Source organism: Macrobrachium nipponense, chromosome 14 (assembly GCF_015104395.2).
Source record: "Macrobrachium nipponense isolate FS-2020 chromosome 14, ASM1510439v2, whole genome shotgun sequence".
Classification (NCBI taxonomy): Eukaryota; Metazoa; Arthropoda; class Malacostraca; order Decapoda; family Palaemonidae; genus Macrobrachium; species Macrobrachium nipponense.
The window spans coordinates 80,594,075-80,608,713 of NC_087207.1; the positions used below are offsets into that span (position 1 = coordinate 80,594,075).

Genomic DNA, 14,639 nt, shown 5'->3' on the forward strand with positions numbered 1-14,639 from the left:
TTACGCCGGAGCCCTAAAAATCAAAACGTCTCCCGTATGCCGGGCCTGGTTTGGAGTGAGCGCGGAAGTGGAAAAAATAATTTTTTCAAAAAATTACAGCGCGCGTACTTTTGAAGATTAAGAGTTAATTTTTGGCTCCTTTTTTTGTCATTGCCTGAAGTTTAGAATGCAACCATCAGAAATGAAAAATAATATCATTATCATATGTAAATAATGCGATATATGGTAGCGAAAAAAAAAAATTCATACATAATTGTATTCAAATCACGCTGTGCAGAAAACGGTCAAAGCTAACCAGTTACATTTTTTGCGTTGTATTGTACACTAAATTGCGATCATTTTGATATATAATACATTGTAAAACAATAAAAAGCAACACCGGAAAAATATTATCACAAAATGATGTACGAATTCGTAACGCACGGACGCAAAAAAAAATATTTTTTTCAAAAATTCACCGTAATTCTAAATAAGGTTCTAGAGACTTCCAATTTGTTTCAAAAATTAAGACAAATGATTGAATATTACGATACTGTAAAGAGTTTTAGATTTAGAATTGCAGATTTCGACCCATTTCGGACGAGTTTAAATTGACCCGAATGTCGAAATTTTAATTATATAATATTTTTTCATAGCACATATTTCGAAGAAGGAAAAAGCTACAACCTTCAATTATTTTTATTGTATTCTTCATGAATTTGCGCACATTTTGATATATGAAACTCTATAAAAAGGCTAATATGAAAAGGAGCAAATATTAGGATATGCCATGTACGTATTTCGGAGACTTGCGGCCGCGAATCGGCGCGCGGAGTGAAGGTAAATATATTTTTCAAAATTCACCATAAATCACAATATTGTTTTAGAGACTTCAAATTTGTTTCAAAATGAAGAAAAATGACGGAATATACTAGGCCGTAAGAGTTTTAGCTTACAATTGCGTTTTTCAACTATTTCGGTAGAGTCAAATTTGACCGAACGTGGTTTTTTTTTCTATTTATCGTGATTTATATGCAAATATTTCAAAAAAAAGAGAAAAGCTACAACCTTCATCATTTTTAGTTGTATTCTACATGAAATTGCGCACATTTTCATATATAAAACTTTATGTAAAAGCTAATTTTAAATGGTGCAAACATTTCGACAATCGCACAAAAAAATTCTGATTTTTTCGGAAGAGTTACCGCGCGAACGTAATTTTTTTTTTTCATAAATTCACATAAATCGAAATATTGTGCTAGAGACTTCCAAGTCGTTGCAAAATGAAGGTAAATGATTGAATATTACTAGAATATAAGAGTTTTAGCTTACAATTGCGTTTTTCGACCATTTCGGTAGAGTCAAAGCTGACCGAAGTTGAAATTTTTGCAACTTACGTTATTTATTATGAAAATATTTCAAAACTGATAAAAGCTACAACCATGGGTTGTTTTTTTTGTATTGTGCATGAAATTGCGCACATTTCCATATATAAAACTTTATGTAACGGCAAATTTAAAAGGGTGCAAACATTAGGACAATCGCACGAAAAAATTTATCGGAAGAGTTATCGCACGAACGTAAGGAAAAAGTTTTTTCATAAATTCACCATAAATCGAAATATTGTGCTAGAGACGTCCAATTTGTTGCAAAATGAAGGCAAATGATTGAATATTACTATAATATAAGAAAAATTTTAGCTTACAATTGCGTTTCTCGACCATTTCTGTTAGAGTCAAAATTGACCGAAGGTTGTAATTTTTGCACTTATCGTTATTTATATGAAAATATTTCAAAATTTATAAAAGCTCAATCATGAGTATTTTTTTAGTTGTATTGTGCATGAAATTGCGCACATTTTCATATATAATACTTCATGTAAAGGATAATTTAAAATGGTGCAATAATTATGTCAAAGTGACAAAATAATTTCCGAGATGTGTCACTGATACTTTTTAGTGCGATAAGAAAGAAATTCGCGCTTGCGCGCCTGCGTAGCGATTGTAAACAAAACAACGCCTTGATCCGTGAACTCCCAGCATCCCCCAAGGCGCGTGATACAAAAGTTTTCGGCTGGTAGGCCTATAAGTATTTTTCCGCGAATTTTTAAAAAAACTTTTTTGAGCCGACGTATGATACGTCCAATCGGCATACGGGAGACATTTTGACTCGACGTTTAATACGTCCAATCGGCGTAAGAGGGTTAAGATACATATGCTACAGAAAATACTAATGTACTCTGATAATTGCATAGAAACATGATAAAAATTATATTTTAACTGATAAAAAATTCATATATGAATTGATAAAATTATTAATGTTTATCTTGATTGATTCGTTGATTTTTATGCTAACTGTTACATATCTGATTCATTCATTAATAACCATATACTAAGTCATATATAACTGCAGTTATTGGTAAGATAAAAGGTAACAGATTGATTATAGGCTACCTGAGTGTTTTTATACATATGTATATGGATTCATATAATTATGATTAATATATGTGGACTTTAAATAGATTCCTATTGCGTACACGCAAAGATATATTTTGATTCTGTTATTTATGATTATTTATATAAGATACATGATACTTTTATATATATAGGATACATGACCGAGGTTATACTACTACACATTTAACTAGCGTTCGAGCAACTTTTCGTCCATTACACAGTACCTCATACTTGTTCTCTGCATCCTAAGCCACACGACTACGTTCGCGATGAATAAAATCACCCCAGCACGAGTCCTTCGCCAGCAAAGTAGAGTTGAATATCCTTCGGGTCATAATTGTCGGAAGTATGTCCCTTTTGTAGTCGATTTCCGACAGCCGCCGGAGCGTTCCGCATTAAAACAAGATTAATGACGGGATACGGGTGTCGGTCGAAGAAGTCCAAGAAATTCCTTTCACATTGTAGGCGGTTGTTACTTGACTGTAGTCGTCCGCTGCGACGAACGATTTTTTGAAGTTGCGATGTGAAACTCTCGTACTGCAGGATACTGTAACCAGGTTCCATTAATCAGCCTGCAAGTGAAATTATACTTGTCACAAGGGCAAAGTAAATTCAGACGACATCCAAATACAGGGGAGGGGAGGAGAGCCATTAAGACCAGACTTAACCCACATGAATTCACTGATATTTTATGGAATTCAAAAGAGAGCTGTACAAACTTTTTTATCCATGGCATTAATAATGAGTGACCCTTTCCAGGTCTATGAGGACTTGTAAAAATATCCATAATTTATAAAAAATAACAGATATCAATACGAATCCCAAAGAAAATTCGATATTACTGGTAGTAAATTACTAGACAAAGAAGTGGAAAACGGAGCTATTTGTAAGATTGCCAGGCAACATAAGAGTCAAAGAGAATATTAATCATGATTCTGTATTTCTCTATGCTAACTGAAATTAAGCGTGATACTATCTGATCCTATGTGCCCCTAACAAAAGTTTCATATTCAAATTTCTCGCGCACATCCTCTGAGGTTATTTTTAAAAACTTTATTAATAGGCTAGAGATGCAACGAAAGAACCCACTATGTAACTAATTTCTATATAAACTTTGGGTTTTTTTCAAGAAAATGTGACATTTTCCCATGAATGTGATTTACTTGAATTGTGATAGACTAATGTTGCAAGTAAATTTTTCATATCCATGACTTGATACTTCTAATTGTCTATGAGGTTCAGAAAAAAAATTAATTCATTTTGATGTTATAGAAATTCTATTTGCTTATTTTGTTTATTAATTTTAAAATGATTGCAACTCCTTAACTAAAGTTGCATTGCAATGAGGATAAGAATAGATTATGGCTATGTATCTCATCATGACCTATGAACCACATGTGAAGTTCATGAGCTAAGCATTCATTCTCCAGTCAACCTGCTTCACAAGCGGTTTATTGAGGTTATAAAGAACAATGATTAGTCGGCAAACGCGACAGGCATCTTCTAGACTGATGACGTCGTCACCAGCTTAAGAGTTACGTTACTTGCTGTAAAAGAAAACGACTTAGTATAAATTTTTTTGCTTTTGTTTTTTAATAGTCGACCCACACGGAAAGAATGTCTGGAAAAAAAACAGTACCAAAATTGAACAAATATATTAGTTTCATGTGGAAATCTGCATGATTGTAATTATGTTAAATTAAATATTCCTTATTCAAACTAATGAAAAAGGTTTCCATACAAATTTTATATATACTATTTGCCCTGTATAAGATTATTCGCATAGATATACATTTTCACTTCTAGACTTCCTGACTTTAAAATCTCTTTTATTTTATTTTATTTTATTTTATTTATTTTATTTATTTATTTTTTTTTTTTACTACGAATATAAATCACCGGGACAGACAATATGTCAGTAGGTTTTGATATGTGCTTGAACTTTTTGCTTATTGTCATTACTAAAGCGTTAAGTTAGAGTTCAAATCTTTACCATATATATTTGGATATTTGATTAACCTATGGTTACGTTTTTGCTTATTGATTTTATCGTGATTCCTTTTTCTGTTATAATTTGTAACCCTTCCAACTTCTTACGGAGTGTATTATATTGACTCCACTTGTATCCATATTTATTTATTTTTTTATATTTATTTATTTATATATTTTTTTTTATATATATTTGATAAATTAATGTTGGCTTGAAATATGTGGAAAAGCCGTATAAGGCTACTTGCGGTATCATTTCTACAGATACGAGATATGAATGATAAAGGTATTTAAAACCGTGAGAACCGCTATAATCCAGTTCGGATCCAATATCACGAGTTGTAAACTCGTAAGACATTGACACTTTCTTATTTATCTATTATTCTACCAAACCGATTGACCCTGGGTGATAAAATATATTATTGGTTTTTCTTAATGGATAGGAATTCACACGAGTTAAGGAGATTATTGATTTACACCACCCGAGTCAGATTATCATGTGTTGAATTCCATGTTTACTGATTTAGCACTCATAAATATTCCTAACGCACTCAATTGCGGTGTTTGTTTTTTAGTGCTATTAATTCTATATAACGTGTCAAGGAACTATTAACACTAAGAAGTGTTTATTCCCTCTGTTAGACTCGTAATTCTGTTAATAATTCTACTTATATTCTTTTAAGGATTGATTTGGCACAGGATAGGCCCCTAAACTGACAGGTGTCTTAGTGTATCCCTTGTTTTCATGACACGTGTTACAATTAGTTATGTGCTTTATATCTGTAAGCATCGTAGGCCAGTAAAACAGTGATTTGGCTTTCTGTGACATAATAGGGAACCCTGGATGACGGAATGCAACTAGTTTATGACAATTGGTATGAAAGAGATTATTATTACTACCTGGCCGTTAGTCATCTGCTGTGTTCTTCGGGTTTCCCTCATCACTGACCTACATATAATATTACATTTAATTACATTATTCTGATACACATACTTTAAATATACTTTTGCTTTAGGGTTTCTGCTCGAAGTGTTTATTGTTTTTTGCTTAGCCGCTGACCCTGTTTCCGTTCGAAGTGTTTATTGTTTTGTTTATTGCTGCTGACCCTGTTTTCGTTCGAAGTGTTTATTGTTTTGTTTATCGCTGTTGACTCTTGCTTTGTTCAGTTTGTAACAGTTCTGCGCTCCAACCCAGATATTCAATGCTCGCGATCTCTTGGGTTAAGGATTTTCTTGTTTAGATACGGTTTTAACAATAGGCACGGATGTTTCTATATCTTTTAGTCTAATTAATGGTTCTTTGCAGTATGGTGCGGGATTGCGGGATAATGCGTCAGCTATGATAATTGCTTTCCCCAGGTAGATATCTTATCTTGGCTCCAAAGACCTGAATGATCATTTGTCACCGAGTTCCTTTTGGACTGTGATTAAAGCCTTTGAAAAAACTCGGTAAGTGACATGGTCAGTAAGGATTTTAACAGGATAGCCGTAGATTATGAACTTAAAATGTACTAGTGAGTTAACGATACATAGCCCTTCCTTGCCTATTACTGCATATTTACTTTCAGAGGGCTTTAGTTTATGTGAATAAAAAGCTATAGGGAAGAACTGTTTATCATATTACTGAAGTAATACCCCTCTTACCCCTTGGTCTGAGACGTCTATTGCAATAAAAAAAAATTCCTTATTTAAATCAGGGATTTTTTAAGTTAGGTGAGCTGCATTATTCCGCTTTTAATCGAACGCCTGTTGATGCTTTTTAGACCATAATAAATCTACGCTCTTCTTCATAAGATCTGTTAAAGGAGCTGTCATGATTGAAGAGTTACATATTTACATACGATTCTAATACCCACTACAGCGCAAAAGTGCTTATCCCCCTTTTACGTTAATAGGTACAGGAAGTTATGAATAGCCGACACCTTACCATGGACTACTTTAAGACCTTGACTAGACACATAAAACCTAGATAAACATGTTCGGTTTTAAAAACTCACATTTAAATATTTTACTCTGAGATTATTTGTCTTTGTCTCTGTTGCACTAGCTCTAGTTTATGTGAATGTACTTCTAAGGTATTAGAAAAGATTACAAGACCAACCAATAGGCATGTAGGGTATCCCCTAAAAGTCTCCAAACACTATATTGTAATTGGGGCGCAACGTAAGCCGGAGGCATACGTAAAAATTGATAATGTCCCCTGAGTGTGCTGAAAACGGTGTATGAGGTACAATCACTTAGTAATGGTATCTGGTAAAAGCCTAAAGTAAGTCCAAGCGGTGAAAAATTTATTCTAACCTAACAGAGATAAGATGTCGTCGGTACATGACACTGGAAAACTATCAGGAGTCGTTTCCTTTGTTTAAGCGACAGATATCTACGCAGATACGCCAAGTCCGATCTTTTATGGCATGACGTTTGAGGGAAAAATTATATGGGCTTATTTGATTTTCTAATGACTCCTATTACTAACATTTTTCAACTTCGTCATTTATCTCTATTTTGAAATTTCATTGAGAGTCTATACGAAGGTACGTATATAGCTTTATGTTCGTCCTTAGACCGTATTTTGTATTAAATTACATCCGTTTTTTCCCCAGAGATCACTCGCTAGTGGAGAAACTTCTGGTATTCAGATAAAAGATAAAAAAAATTTTTTATGCTGAATCAACTCTGCTTGAATGACTTTACGATATACTTTAGATAGATTATCAGAGAGATTCATCTACGACTGTTGGGCGGGATTAAAAATTAGCAACATAAAAAAAAATGCGATATTTATATGTATAGGTTTTTATGGATTACTATATTAACTTGTTGCTGCGAGTCAACCATGTCTAGGGCTTTGTTCACGGAAATCGTTATATTTCAGAGTGTCGGGAAGGATTAAAATTTCATTTCCCAGCAAAGTCTTTTTACACGCACTAAGACATTCGAGGGTGCATGCTTCTCGAGATTTTGCGTGCAAACTGCGACTGCGGTTGTGGGAGAATCTGTGGGTCAATTTGAACAATATCACGATTTATGAGACAATGATTTGTTCCTCTATATAATTATTATTTGCTTAACTGTCTCCATTTGTTCAAACGGATTTTAATATGTTTGAAGGTTTATAGGATTTTCCTTTGATAAAACACGCCTTATTTTGCAGGATGTAAGATAATATTTTGTATACCCCTAGATGGATCTTACAATTACACTAGATACAGATCAATGTTTTTTTATCACTATAGAGGTATCTGTAAGCGCTCATTTATCCGGACTTCTCATTAGGGAAGTTCGAACAACAGACGGTGAGTCCGTAAATATACTAAAGGAATAAAACAAGATATTCTAATTTTTTATGGCGCGTACAGTTGGGCTTAATCCACCAGTATTTATAATAACTTAATGTATTAAAATTACTAGAACCTGCTCTGATTACTTGATACTGTTGTGTGATGCATTGGGAAATTCCTTTTTAATTTTTCCAACATCGCTCTCCCTTTCCGCTGAAGTCGCTTAAATGGAATGTGCTTTGGCTTGCTACACTCGGCAGATTTAACTGACCCTGACCGCTGACTAGGTGACACAGTAACCGAGTTTGCTTGTTTGATTCTGATAATTAGGGCTACTGTACCTTTCTTTTTGTAATAATTAGGATCCTTCTCTTTATTACCATCGGCAACGTATTGTATGTTTTTTAGCATTATGTTGCTAGTGTGATGGCTGGCTTGACCACCACACAAAACACTAAACTTTTATCAAATAGTATTCACTAAAATACCATACTAAGTCCACAAAAGGTGGAATAGTATCCACTTCAATAAGAGTGCAAAGTCAATTCAAGGGGACAAAGAAAATACTTCAAAAATATACTTAATTTTGAATACACACCTTCAGATAGAAATAACACCTGAACCTCAACAATACAATAATTAATGAGAAACACTCACTCTTAAACTCCCTGCAAAAGAAAACAATTACACGATTAAAGAAAGGTCATCAACACATACATACTAAAAGGGGAGAGGGTCCAGAAAGGAGGAGGCAAGCGAAAAGTAAGAATATCCTAACAAATACAATCTAAATATCCTAACAAGTTCCTCAAACGACTTTATAGGTCTCCTCTTAGAGGACAATAAACTCCACGTCTGGAGGCTTAATCTGGGTGGCAGGGAAAACTGATCCGAAACTATGGTGATGGAAGGCTTTCACAAGCTCCACTAATGACGTCAGCAGAGGATCACAGGTCGTGACCTCGATAAATAATTATAGGTATAAATATTATTACCTTGGGGACAGAGAGGTCCCCTTGGCTTTTACTGAACCAAGGGCAGTACACAAATGCAGAATAAAAGGTCCTTGCTGCAGAGTAAGGATATCCAGCTTCAAAACGTAGCTCTGCAATGTGGCGAGGAATAAATATAGTTCCAACAGCAATAATCGTGCCCTTCAAGGTTGGAGGCTCAGAAACACACTGAGGCAAAAACCTCCAAGCGTAAACCTCCATCCCTCGGATAACGAAGGATCGCCGCCACGTAACCAACACAACTTGAAAATATAAAACAGTCGTTAGACAATAATAAACACCAAGATAACCACCGGTGAGGAGACAAAAAACTAATAAAGAAAGCATACAACACTTCCATACTTAACATTAAAAATCTAAAAACTTAAATAATTTAGAAATTAATGACAACTAAGTTCACTCCTCACCCGACCAAAATTTTTTTTTAAAATTTTTTTTTTCAAAAATTTTTTTTTTTTATAAGTAGTTAACATCTAACTACAATATATATGTTATAACATACTGAAATAATAAAATAACATTCAAAAATAGTCATTAAACAAACTGCAAAGAGCAAAATATTCTCATCAAAAACATGACCTAAACAAACGGAAAGTGGGTGGCAAGTACCAAGGATAGCAGCTCACAAGGATAGCAGTATATAAGGATAGCAGCATATAACAAATACCAACAACCTCATAAGCTAATACTATTCACAGGAAAAGTTGTTTCCAAAACCAGAAAACTCTCAACATCACCATTCGATAAATAAATACCCAACCTAAGAGTTTCACATCACTCACACCATTACTAAACTTAAGAGCGAGTCATGGCTCTAACAACCGGATTCTGTTTATATAGTCCAAAGGCAATAACCTTTTCCACACTCAATACACTGTTCAATTTCAGGGATACACTTCACTCACTATCAATAAATGTTGGGCTCAAAAAACCACTGTCTATTCAGTGTTATATCACACTTATCACCATAGTGTCCAATACATACACACACACCGAACGACACAGAGAAGACCACCACAAGACTCCCCTGCGCAACAAACACACAAAATCGATGAAGCGTAATTATTAGCCTGAAAATACAGAATAACCGGATTAGTGCCTATCTCTTTTCTTAGCTTATTATAAACCTTATCGTACCTGACACCTCAAAACCTTAGACCACCTATTTAATCAACCATTAGCAAATACCAGTGATCACCCTCACTTTTTAACCTTAAATATCCCGTATATTACCTAACCAAAACATTATCGTCCTCTGTAAAGAAACCATGATTAATAAATCTTAAATATACATTTGTTTCTACTCACTACGTGCCCACTTCAACAGCACACACACCATAATTAGAACGATACAGATACTACCTTTAATAACTGCATAGCCCTCTGCCAATAACCACTATTCAACGCTGCGAGAGAGAAAATCGGCAACAATATTATCTTTTCCTGCATGTGGGAAAATTCTAAATTCCATTCTTGCAGCATGAGACTCCACCTCATCAATCGTTGATTTTTATTCTTGTATCTGCTGATGAAGGTCATGGGATTATGATCCGTCAAGACTTTAATAGGTGTATCTGTGGAGGAGAGATAAACCTGAAAATGGTTAATAGCAAATACTAAAGCAAGAGTCTCTTTCTCCACAGTGGAATACCTACGTTGGGCGGAGGACAACTTTTTTGAAAAGAATGCGACAGGATGAGAAACTCCCTGTTCGTCATTCTGCAACAACACCGCTCCTACACCAACGTCACTTGCATCCGTGGCAAGAGAAAAAGGAAGGTCAAAATCAGGAGCCCTCAAGACAGGGAAATTAATTAGTACTCTTTTCAAATTATCAAATGCCCTTTGTGTTTCATCAGTCCAGACAAAAGCTACCTTCTTTCTTAAGAGATTAGTCAAAGGATCGGCGATGTCAGAAAAATTTCTAACAAACCTTCGGTAGTAGCCACCTAACCCAAGGAATTTTCTGCCATCCCTCCTGCACTTAGGGACTAACATTTTTTCAATACATTCGATATTTGCTTGCTTAGGTGCAACTTTACCATTACCAACTTCATGACCCAAATATACAACCCTCGCCTTTGCGAATTCACTTTTCTTTAAATTAATTACTAAACCTGCTTTCTTCAAAAAACCTCAAACAGTGCCCTAATACGTTTTAAATGTGTTTTTCCCAATCATCACTATAAATAACAATATCATCAATATAAACAACACACCCTTCTAAACCATAGACTAAAGTTATTCATTAACCTCTGAAAGGTGGCAGCCGCGTTCTTATACCAAACGGCATCACTTTACATTGAAACAGTCCCTGAGGTGTTACGAAAGCAGACAAGGCCCTTGCCCGCTTCGAAAGAGGAACCTGCCAATAACCTTTCAGCAAATCGAATTTACTAATGTATTTGGCCTTACCCATACGATCAATACAATCCTCAATTCGAGGTAATGGATAACAATCAGACTTAGACAATTCATTCAATTTACGGTAATCAAAACATAACTGAAATCCCCGTCGCGGGTTTTCTTTACCAATACAACAGGTGATGACCAAGGACTTTGACTAGGTTCAATTAGGTCATGTTTTAGCATATAATCAACTTCCTTCGCTACAACCTCATTTTTGAAGGGATTCAACCTGTAAGGAGATCGTTTCACAGGAGTGGCGCTACCTACGTCCACGTCATGCTCAAGGACAGAAGTCCTTCCCGTACATCCGAAAATAATTCCTTATAATTAAATACCAATTTCTTTAAAGACCTTTGTTCTTCATTACTTAAATGAGAAACCATTCCAGAAAAATTTGTCAACGAATTCTTATTATCCGAACGCCATTCACTTCCATTAAAACAATTATCATCAATACTTTCACCCCCTCTGAAAAAGAAAAATGGTTATCGTTCTCGGAAACTACAGCATTCCCTATGGTTGCCACGGGAATGACTTTCTCCGTTCCATATAAGCCTCAACATATTTACGTGACAAAGCTGAAAAGGTTTCCTTCTCTCGGGAGTCTCTACTAAATAATTAACTTCACTAATTTTTTCAAAATCTTCCAAGGACCTGAAAAAGAAGCTTTCAATGGATTTCCTGGAATGGGTAACAAAACCAAAACTTTGTCGCCTACCGCAAAGTCACGGACTTTAGACCTTCTGTCAAAAAAGTACTTCATTCTTTTTTGGCTACACAATAAATTTTCACCTGCAAATTTCCAAGCCTTGGTTAACTTATCGCCTAAATTAGACACATAATCTAATAAATTGATCTCAGGGACGTCTCCCTCCCAGGACTCTCGAACAACATCGAGAGGACCTCGACACAATGGAAAACCACAAGGCTGAAAGGCGAAAAACCTAAAGACTGACTTGGGCGGGACAGAACGAAAAAGAAAAGGAACAACAAATAAGGTAATTCCTTATCCCATTCAGAAACCATTGATCAAACAATACTTCTTTACCATAGATTTCAGGGTTTGATGAAAATCTCTCCAGAGCTCCCTGACTTTCTGGATGATATGGAGAAGAGGTCACATGTTTATATTTAACTCTGCCATTTTATCTCTGAAATACCTGCTAACAAAATTAGAACCACAATCAGACTGAATTATTTTAGGCATCCCAAACCTGGTGAAAAAGTCAATTAGTACATCAACAATTTTAACACTTTTTATAGTACGTAGTGGTATTGCCTCGGGATATCGACATTCTATCCATGATAGTCAAAATATATTCATTTCCACTACGAGTCCTTGGTAATGGTCCAACAACATCAATAATGACCTCCTTGAAAGGTTCGGAAACCACTGGAATAGGACATAGAGGCGCTTGGAATAAGCTGGTTTGGGTTTACCGACCTTCTGACAGACATCACAGCTATTGACAAATTTCTTTACGTCCGCCTTCAACTTCGGCCAATAATAATTCATTAGCACTTGCCGGAAGTCTTATGAATGCCAAAATGTCCGGCCAAACCACTTTCATGCGCCAATGATATCAACTCATTCCTGTAAACAAATGGAACCAATATCTGTTTCAATTTCATAATCATATGACAGCCTCCATAGGCCTACTCAACCTATATAAATATTATTAATTATCTTAAATTTGGGACCAGTTATATCAGAAACATCACCTGACTCAATAGGGAGATCCCAAAAATCCTTTTTCTGGATTTTTCCAATTCAGTTTGCCCTTCAAAATTCCAAGATCTACAACTGCGCTATCACTACGTTCTAAACTACTTAAATCTTAGATCAATTGTTGACTCTGCAGCGTCAACAATTCTAGCACTAGAACGAGTAACTGCTGCTACCTCACAATCAGGATTTATCAATATGGGATAGGTATTATTCTTAAGAGCAACATCATTCCCTATCACAACATCAACATCTTTAACAGGAAATTTATCAACAATGGCCAATTTCAAATTCCCTGCAAAGGAAGGGCAAATTAAATTAAAATTTTCAATAGCATAAGACTTTACCGTATCAGGAAAACCAGACAATAACACGAATTCCTCACTTTCAGAACAAAATTACACGGCAATGCCTCCCTAAGGATTCAAAGACTGACTGCTTCCAGTATCACGCAAAATACGTACTCGTCTTTTCTCGGACGAATTTGGGGATGAGACACTACCGAAGGACAAATACTTTTCAAAACAGCCATGTAGTCATTGGTCAGCGGACCTTGTTGGGATAGGTTCTCTCTCTCTCTTTTCCACACCCATCACTGGCCTACCATTAGCATTTTGCGATTTTCTAAACGCATAACACAAGCTCTTTACGTGCCCCTTCTTATTGCAAAAGAAGCACGTCAATGTCTTCAATTTCTCTGGATTGTATATATTAGGTCTATTTTACCTCTGTTAGGAGAAAAATTAATATTAGTATTAGCATTACCCTGATTATTTCCTCTATAATTATTTCTAGTAAACATCCTAGCATTATTATTGTTAGAATTATTATTCCTACCTACTTTAACCCAACTAGACTTCACATTTGTCGTTACTCCCCTAACTCACTCTTATGAGACAAATAATATCATCACTAGCGATGGCTACCTCCTGAACGGTCTCGAGTTTTAACTCTTCGAGGTGGACCTTCAGTTTATCCGGGACACACCTCTTAAACTCCTCCACCAACATTAACTTCCTTCAATTTTTTCAAAATCTACCACTTCCTTGGACTTGAGCCAAATCACTAGGCATATTGTTCCTTCGACCTTGCAAATTCAACAAAAGTTTGTTCCTTACTTTTTTCTAAGTTCCTGAAGCGTTGCCTATAGGCTTCAGGACTAACTCATAGGCCTTCAAGGACAATAGCCTTCACACTACTCATAATCTGATGACAGATCCTCCTCCAAAGTTACGTACACTCTCTGAGCTCTTCCAACCAATTTACTTTGTATAAGAGTGGTCCAAGTACTCTTGGGGCCACTCCAACCTGCTGCAATCCTCTCAAACGATACAAAAACTCTGCTACATTATTTTCCTCAAATTTAGGCACAAATTTGAGAGCCTGCGCTAAATTAATAGCAGGCGTTACTGACCTATTTGGGAAAGGGGGAGGGGAAGATGAGGAACCTGTGTCTCTCATGGCAATCTCATGCTGCTCTCTTTTTCTCTTTCCTCTGCCTTAAACTTTTCTATTTCAAACTCCATCTGCCTCAGAGCAATTTGCCTATCCAAAATTTCTACAGACAACAGTCCTTTATCAGGTTTCACTTCTTGTTCCCCACCTGCCTTTACAGTTTTAACATATTCATAAATTTGCAATAGCAATACACCCTTTCTTATGGACACTTCATATTCCAATTTCAAAATGCTGCGCTACAATTTCCAAGTCTTCCCTATTCAACTCTGCAATCCTCTCTTGCACCCCTCTCCGCTAAGGAGTTCTAATACATTAACAACCATAATGACCA

General features: G+C 35.6%; 1 pseudogene; it reads right to left on the reverse strand.

Moving 5' to 3' along the window:
• LOC135226288 (KRAB-A domain-containing protein 2-like) overlaps positions 1 to 14,311 on the reverse strand; it is a 27,246-nt pseudogene extending 12,935 nt beyond the window's left edge.
• Between the last annotated feature and the right edge of the window lie 328 nt (positions 14,312 to 14,639).